The sequence below is a fragment of the Montipora capricornis genome, chromosome 8 (genome assembly GCF_036669925.1).
Source record: "Montipora capricornis isolate CH-2021 chromosome 8, ASM3666992v2, whole genome shotgun sequence".
Lineage (NCBI taxonomy): Eukaryota > Metazoa > Cnidaria > Anthozoa > Scleractinia > Acroporidae > Montipora > Montipora capricornis.
Window position 1 is genome coordinate 52579110 of NC_090890.1, and position 6011 is coordinate 52585120.

The 6011-nt window shown below is 41.3% G+C and overlaps 1 long non-coding RNA gene across 1 annotated transcript; it reads right to left on the reverse strand.

Moving 5' to 3' along the window:
• Positions 1-731: 731 nt before the first annotated feature.
• LOC138060807 (uncharacterized) lies at positions 732-5906 on the reverse strand. Its single transcript, XR_011134430.1, has 2 exons — positions 5767-5906; positions 732-1152 (listed from the first exon to the last, which is right to left on the reverse strand). It is a non-coding gene; the product is annotated as an uncharacterized lncRNA (long non-coding RNA).
• Positions 5907-6011: the final 105 nt, after the last annotated feature.

Consider the following 6011-nt stretch of genomic DNA (forward strand, 5'->3'; position numbering starts at 1 on the left):
AGTTCAAGAATGGGCTAGCGGAGTCGAAGAAGTTGTGAATCAAGCAGATCGACCGTAATTTGAAGCAAGCAACTGCTCTTTACGAGCACAAACGAGAAATCGAATTGGAGAGAAAAAAACTGAGGCAGAAGCAAGAAGCTGTTGAGCGAGCGCATGCAGAGGAGTTTGAATTTGAAAAGGAATAATTGGAGTTGAAACAAGCTCAAACAGAACCACCGGAAATTAGAGCGATGGCTAGCAACGTTTTCGTCAGTATGCATCCACAAAATTCGTCCACGATTGATTGACAAATCCTCCACATGTGCGGAAGGTACCACGCCTTCTATAGTGCGTCTTTTGTTTTTAAGAGAAAATAAAGAGACAGAGTGGCAGCGAAAGAAAACGGAAGTCGTTTTCCCTTAACCCTTTAAATTCCAGGAGTGATTGGCATGTAAATTCTCCTCACAATTTCAATGAGAAGTCAGTCGGACAGGTATTGAGAATGAAGAACTAGGAGGTATCTTGATATAACACCAAATTCTCATGATTACCCAATAAATAAATCCTCGTGGTTCTAGTTAGGAGAATGAACGTTTCGATCGTGGCAAAGGGTAACAGCACCTTTAGAGGAACGCCAATGTCTTGTAATCGAGAGTGCCAATTCTTATGCAGGCGTCTCCGGAAGGACACTTACATGCCTTATGGAGGCAAACTCGACAACCTCGTGCTTATATTAGCCTTCATGCGTTGACTATAGTAACCTTAACTTTTAATTGTTTTATGTGTCTCTTTTGTCAAACGAACGAAATGATACATGAAATGAATCATATATTAAACTGCGGATATGAAATCAAGTGAAGCTATGATCCTCGCATTTATGAACGCAATTTCCATAAACGAGCCATGTCTCTTTTGTGTTAAGCGCAAATAAAGTGTTCTTGTTGTTGTTGTCCAATTTCATGAGAGAATAACAACAGAAATCAATATATCCTAAGAGCCAGACTTGTCACCTTCCCCTCTGTAACCCTCACTTCCACATGTGTTCACACGTTGACTACACAGCATGAGCATCTCTAAAAGCAAGTGCGACCACAGCTTTTTGATGTCCACTGTATTCACGTACCACTTCACCATGATCCAAATTCCATAAACGAGCCATGTTGTCGGAAGATGCTGGTGAGAGAGAGAGAGTAGAGAATCAGAGTAAGTAAGGGCCTTATAACAAAAGACTATGCCGTGTGGAGGTTTGATCATCTCATACATACACCGAAAACTATTTAAAAAGTATCCAGCCAACCAAGTAACCAAAAGTCGACCACGTGACAAAGCACGAATGAAGGAGTAAGTAAATTAAGCACCGTAAGAAAGGATAGACCAGGTGCTTAGTTACCTGGCCTATGAATGAAAACGAGGCTAGAGTTGACCTTGTTTTGATTGAAACCTCAGTGCTTTTCTTATGTAAATTCCAACTAATTGGCAAGAGAATAACATCTGAACATAAAAAAGCAGGGAGGTCTGTATCATAACAAGGTCAATTCCAGCCTCTCTTTCATTAAAGGCCAGGGCAGGCAGTGTGGCCCAGTGGTTAGGGTGCCTGCCTTGACATCCGGTTATCCCGGATTCAATACACGTTCTGACCACTGGTTGAACTTGTTCTTGGTCGTCCCTGGTTCAACTTCTCAGCTGCAATTGTAAATAGCCAACTAGCTTGCCTACCGCCAGTTGGGATTCTTAACAGTTGTTGTTGAATGTTCTGTTCTGTTGTGATTGGGTTTCATTGGCCATGAAAAGCCCCTATGGGAAGTGGTCAATTAAGTATGTATTGTATTGTATTGTAACTAACACGATACCCGCTCAGGGCAAAAACCAATTTTTTGGATGAGCATGTTGAAAGGTAAAATGCACGGTATGTGTTTCTCCCTCTAACACAGTCTATACCTTTCATTTGCCTAGAAATTTGTAACTTTCATGTAACTAAGCACATAACTGCACAAAGGTCTATTGGCCGAAGCGGAAAATACCATAATACTCTTTGTTTGTCCACCCAAATTTTAAATTAAGCATTGTTTTGTTTTCTCTTGAGACCATTGTATATCCCCAGAGAAACAGGAAACAATGCTTATGCAAAAGTTGGGTGGACAAACAAAGAGTATTATGGCATTTTTCGCTTTGGCCAGTTGAAACCTGACCTCTTCAGCGTTAGCCCTTCCCTCTAACGAAGGGCTAAAGCTTGAAACCTTAGCTTACTGGTCTTAAGACCCCGTTCCTGGCACTCTGTTTACACTGATGATTTTCGGAGTCCGGACCAGATTTTTATTTGAGTTGGAGCGGAGACACGTTTACACAGCATTCTTTACCCGCAAAAAGGGGTCCGAGCTCGGTTTTCTCGGTTTTCGGGCCATAGCCACCTATCACCAAAAAAAGCGGGGCCGGTCCGGAGTCACTTTACAAAAACATGGTACGGATAGTGTACACGATGTCTGGTCCATACCTACCTTTTAAGGGGTCCGGACCCAGTCAAGTAAAGCTATGATCTTCGCAGTTATGAACGCAATTTTTACAATTGCATAGAGAAGCCTGAAAAATTCAGGACTTCAACGGGGTTTGAACCCGTGACCTCGCGATTCCGGTGTTTCTGTAGTGTAAATGGGCCTTAAGTGACCCAAGTTCTAAGCCTTAATTTCAAAAAGACACCTGTTATTTTGACTGTAATTTTCCTATTTAATGGTCCGCCATTACCAAGTTCAAGATCTTGAGAGAGCTGGATCACTAGTTCAAGAATGCAATGCGTGTGTGTGTACGCGGCAGAATTAATGAGCAGCACGGGAGTTTTGGGATTTCAGACTTTCAATCTCGCGTTTAGCATAAAGAATAAGTTGCATTTACACGCTAAAATGTTAAGGTAGTGAGTAAATGACGTCACTTTTCCCTGGATCCAACTCGCTGAGGTCCAATCGGCCAGTTTTGAACATGAGTTATGACGGACCGTAAAATAAAAAAACTGAAACTTAAAGTAAACGGCCATTCGATAGAAGTCAAAGCTCAAAATTTTGCCTGTCAGGTGTTAAGCAAACACACTTTAAATATCTGAAGAAAAAAAGAAAGTGGTTTTTGATCACAGTGTAATTCGGTGGTGTCAAGACAGGTTAGGAAGGAAACAGCTTACTTCCCGTTGCCGTGCGTGGATCAAAAACGTTTTGCGTCTAAGCTTCCTAATGGCTAATGCACAAAGCAATGATTTCCACGTGGGTTAATTCAACCGCGCAAACCGTGGCTGCGTGACTAACTTCAAACAATAGAGACATTAAGCATCACGTTTACGTGAAAGGGCAAACGCCGTTTCACGTTTCACGTTTCACGTAAAATAGAGAGGAGCTTGTGACTTTAGCTTCGTGTGACCCACGGCAACTCGAGTATTTAGTTACGAAAACGCAAAAACAAAACTCAGAGTCTTTTTGAACATTTGTTTGTAGAAAAAGACGCTATATAAAATGAAAATCCTTACCCCTCAAATTTTGAGAGTTTCGATGAAGCTGTTCTGTCGGTCAACAGAGAGTCAACGTGAGGTCATGACGAAGATTGCGGCAACGAGTCAGTGATGAACTATCTATAAACATGAAACGAAATTTTTCCTCCTTTGGCATATCGGAAAATGGTTTTGGGGTACTTTTTTCCCGTAAAAAGCTTCTTACATGTATGCAGAAGAAAATTTCACGAACACGGCAAAAGCGAAAATGCCTACTTTCAAAAAAAAAGGGCAAGCCGCAGCCGGCAAACGTAGAAAATGGCGGGAAAATCATGGTCACGTGGACATTTTTGCTAAATCTCTCTAATGGCTTAGCTCCATCTCCATAAAACACAGTCCAAAAATACAAACAAATAGCAAAAAACCTTCGAGTATACCTCGTTCTTAAAGCGTCAAAAAAGGTGAGGCATCCCATAGCGATGATCGTCCGCAAAGATGCGTAGCCCCAGTGTACACGTTTGCACGTCAACAGCATATTTGCTCGCTCACTCACTCACTTAGCCACTTAGTAGCCACGTGGCCGCGTAGCCGGGAACGAGGAAGCGTTGCTTCGAGTGGCCGGGCACTCTGTAATTACTCCGATTATGAGAGCCCACAAGTGCTATTTTTTGTATCCTTTCAAAGTTTCATTCCCAATTCAGTTCCTGAATAGCTCGGATAGTGCATGTATGTATGAGTCATTCAAAGTGAAATGCTGACAAATAAGTTTTAAAAGCGTAGGCTTGGAATATAAACGAAAATTTCGGCGGTGTTGTCGTTGTAAATCGTCAAGTCCCTGTTGTCGCATTTCATACAGACTAATAGTTCTTTCGATTTTACACTCAGGAATTCTTGTCCCAACCTATGATGTAATTTCGTAACGACAAAAGGTCTCACAATGCAAGCACGTTACTTGACGAAAGTTACACTACGCAACAATTCTTTCCACTTTTCTCGGTTTCAATAAGCACATTACAACAACAAATTGGAGGGCAGATGATACACTTCCGGTACGCAATGTTTAAAAAACTTTTTAACTTTTTGCAGCGTTGCGAGAAACGTTAATTCCTGCAACTTTCCTCCCAAAGATTTTGGCCATTGTAAGGTCAAGGGAGTCTTATACTGGCAATATTTCATGCAACTTGACTTGCCACAGAGTTGCACTAATTGCCTCCTCCAGATCATTGAAGAATTCAATTTCTCCTCTTGCAGATCATATCGTTGGCACATTCATTTGAGTTGTGGTAAGAGAGCAGGATTTTGCAGCAATTCTTTTCTTTATAACCACGCCAGAACTGACCTAGTTTAGTTAGCTACACCCAAAAAATCCCACCTATTAACTCTTTCATGTTTCAAGGCTCTCGATACCACCAGCCGGATTTTAGAGGCCGCCATATTTCGCTTCGTAAGCACACTGTTGTTTAGTTAGCCTCAAAGTCACACGGTTCGCGCATAATTAGCGCTGCACCTTTGTTACCCTTTTTTTTGCCTGCTCGTTCTTTTTGCACATCATTCTTGTCTTCGGTTAATAAACGTCTTCTCTTGCTTGGAGTTTCGGTTCAACTTATTGGCGGACCTTATCCAAATGTGCTTTTGCCGACTTTATTGCATCACATCTTTGCTAATCAAAGGAAGATGAAACCAAATTTTCCTTTTCACTAAAAATTGTTATAGTTTACTACTAGGAAAAAGTGTTTTCTCACCAATAATAATTATAGTTTAATTAATTATTATTATTATTGGTACAGCTGATGATCAATAATCAACTCACCACTGCTGCGCTGAACGCCAGGGGTAAGCACAGCACTGGGCTGTGACCAATTATTAAATAAGTAAATACCAGTAATCACTTCATTTGAGTCTCAAGGTTATTTAGCCAAGCACAAGTGCTCTAGACAACCAATCATTGGTAGAGCACTTGTGCTTGTATTATCCTTAATTATTAAGGATGCTACAAATTAACAGAAATCAGAACAAACCAAATTAAATGCTAGTTTTATAATGAGTGGGGAAGCCGGAGTACCTAGGGAAAACCTCTCGGAGCAGGGTAGAGAACCAACAAACTCAACCCACACAAGGCGACAAATCCGGGAATCGATCCAAGGCAACCATGAATGGAAGGCGAGTGCTTTCACAAATCAGCCAGCCCTGCTCTGCCCAAATTCTGAAATTTCACTGCAACAACAAGTCTTAACTCCTGAACTCCTGATTTTCAGTCAATGTTGCACTAAAACTATGATTGTGCTAATGTTATCAATCACCAAATTAAAATGTCATCCAACCTGTAATAAGATATTGAGAGTCTTCAGAGAATGCACAGTCCCACACCCATCTTTGATTTGCTTCTTTGAGAGTCTTTTTGAGAGAAAAGTCAGCTGTTTGCCAAATGTTGACTGTGGTGTCTGCCGATGTTGTGGCTAAAAAGCTGAAAATAGGATGAAGTTCGGTATTCATTGATTTTAACTCAGGCGTGTTATACTACTACTACTACTACTACTACCACCACCACCACCACCACCACCACCAC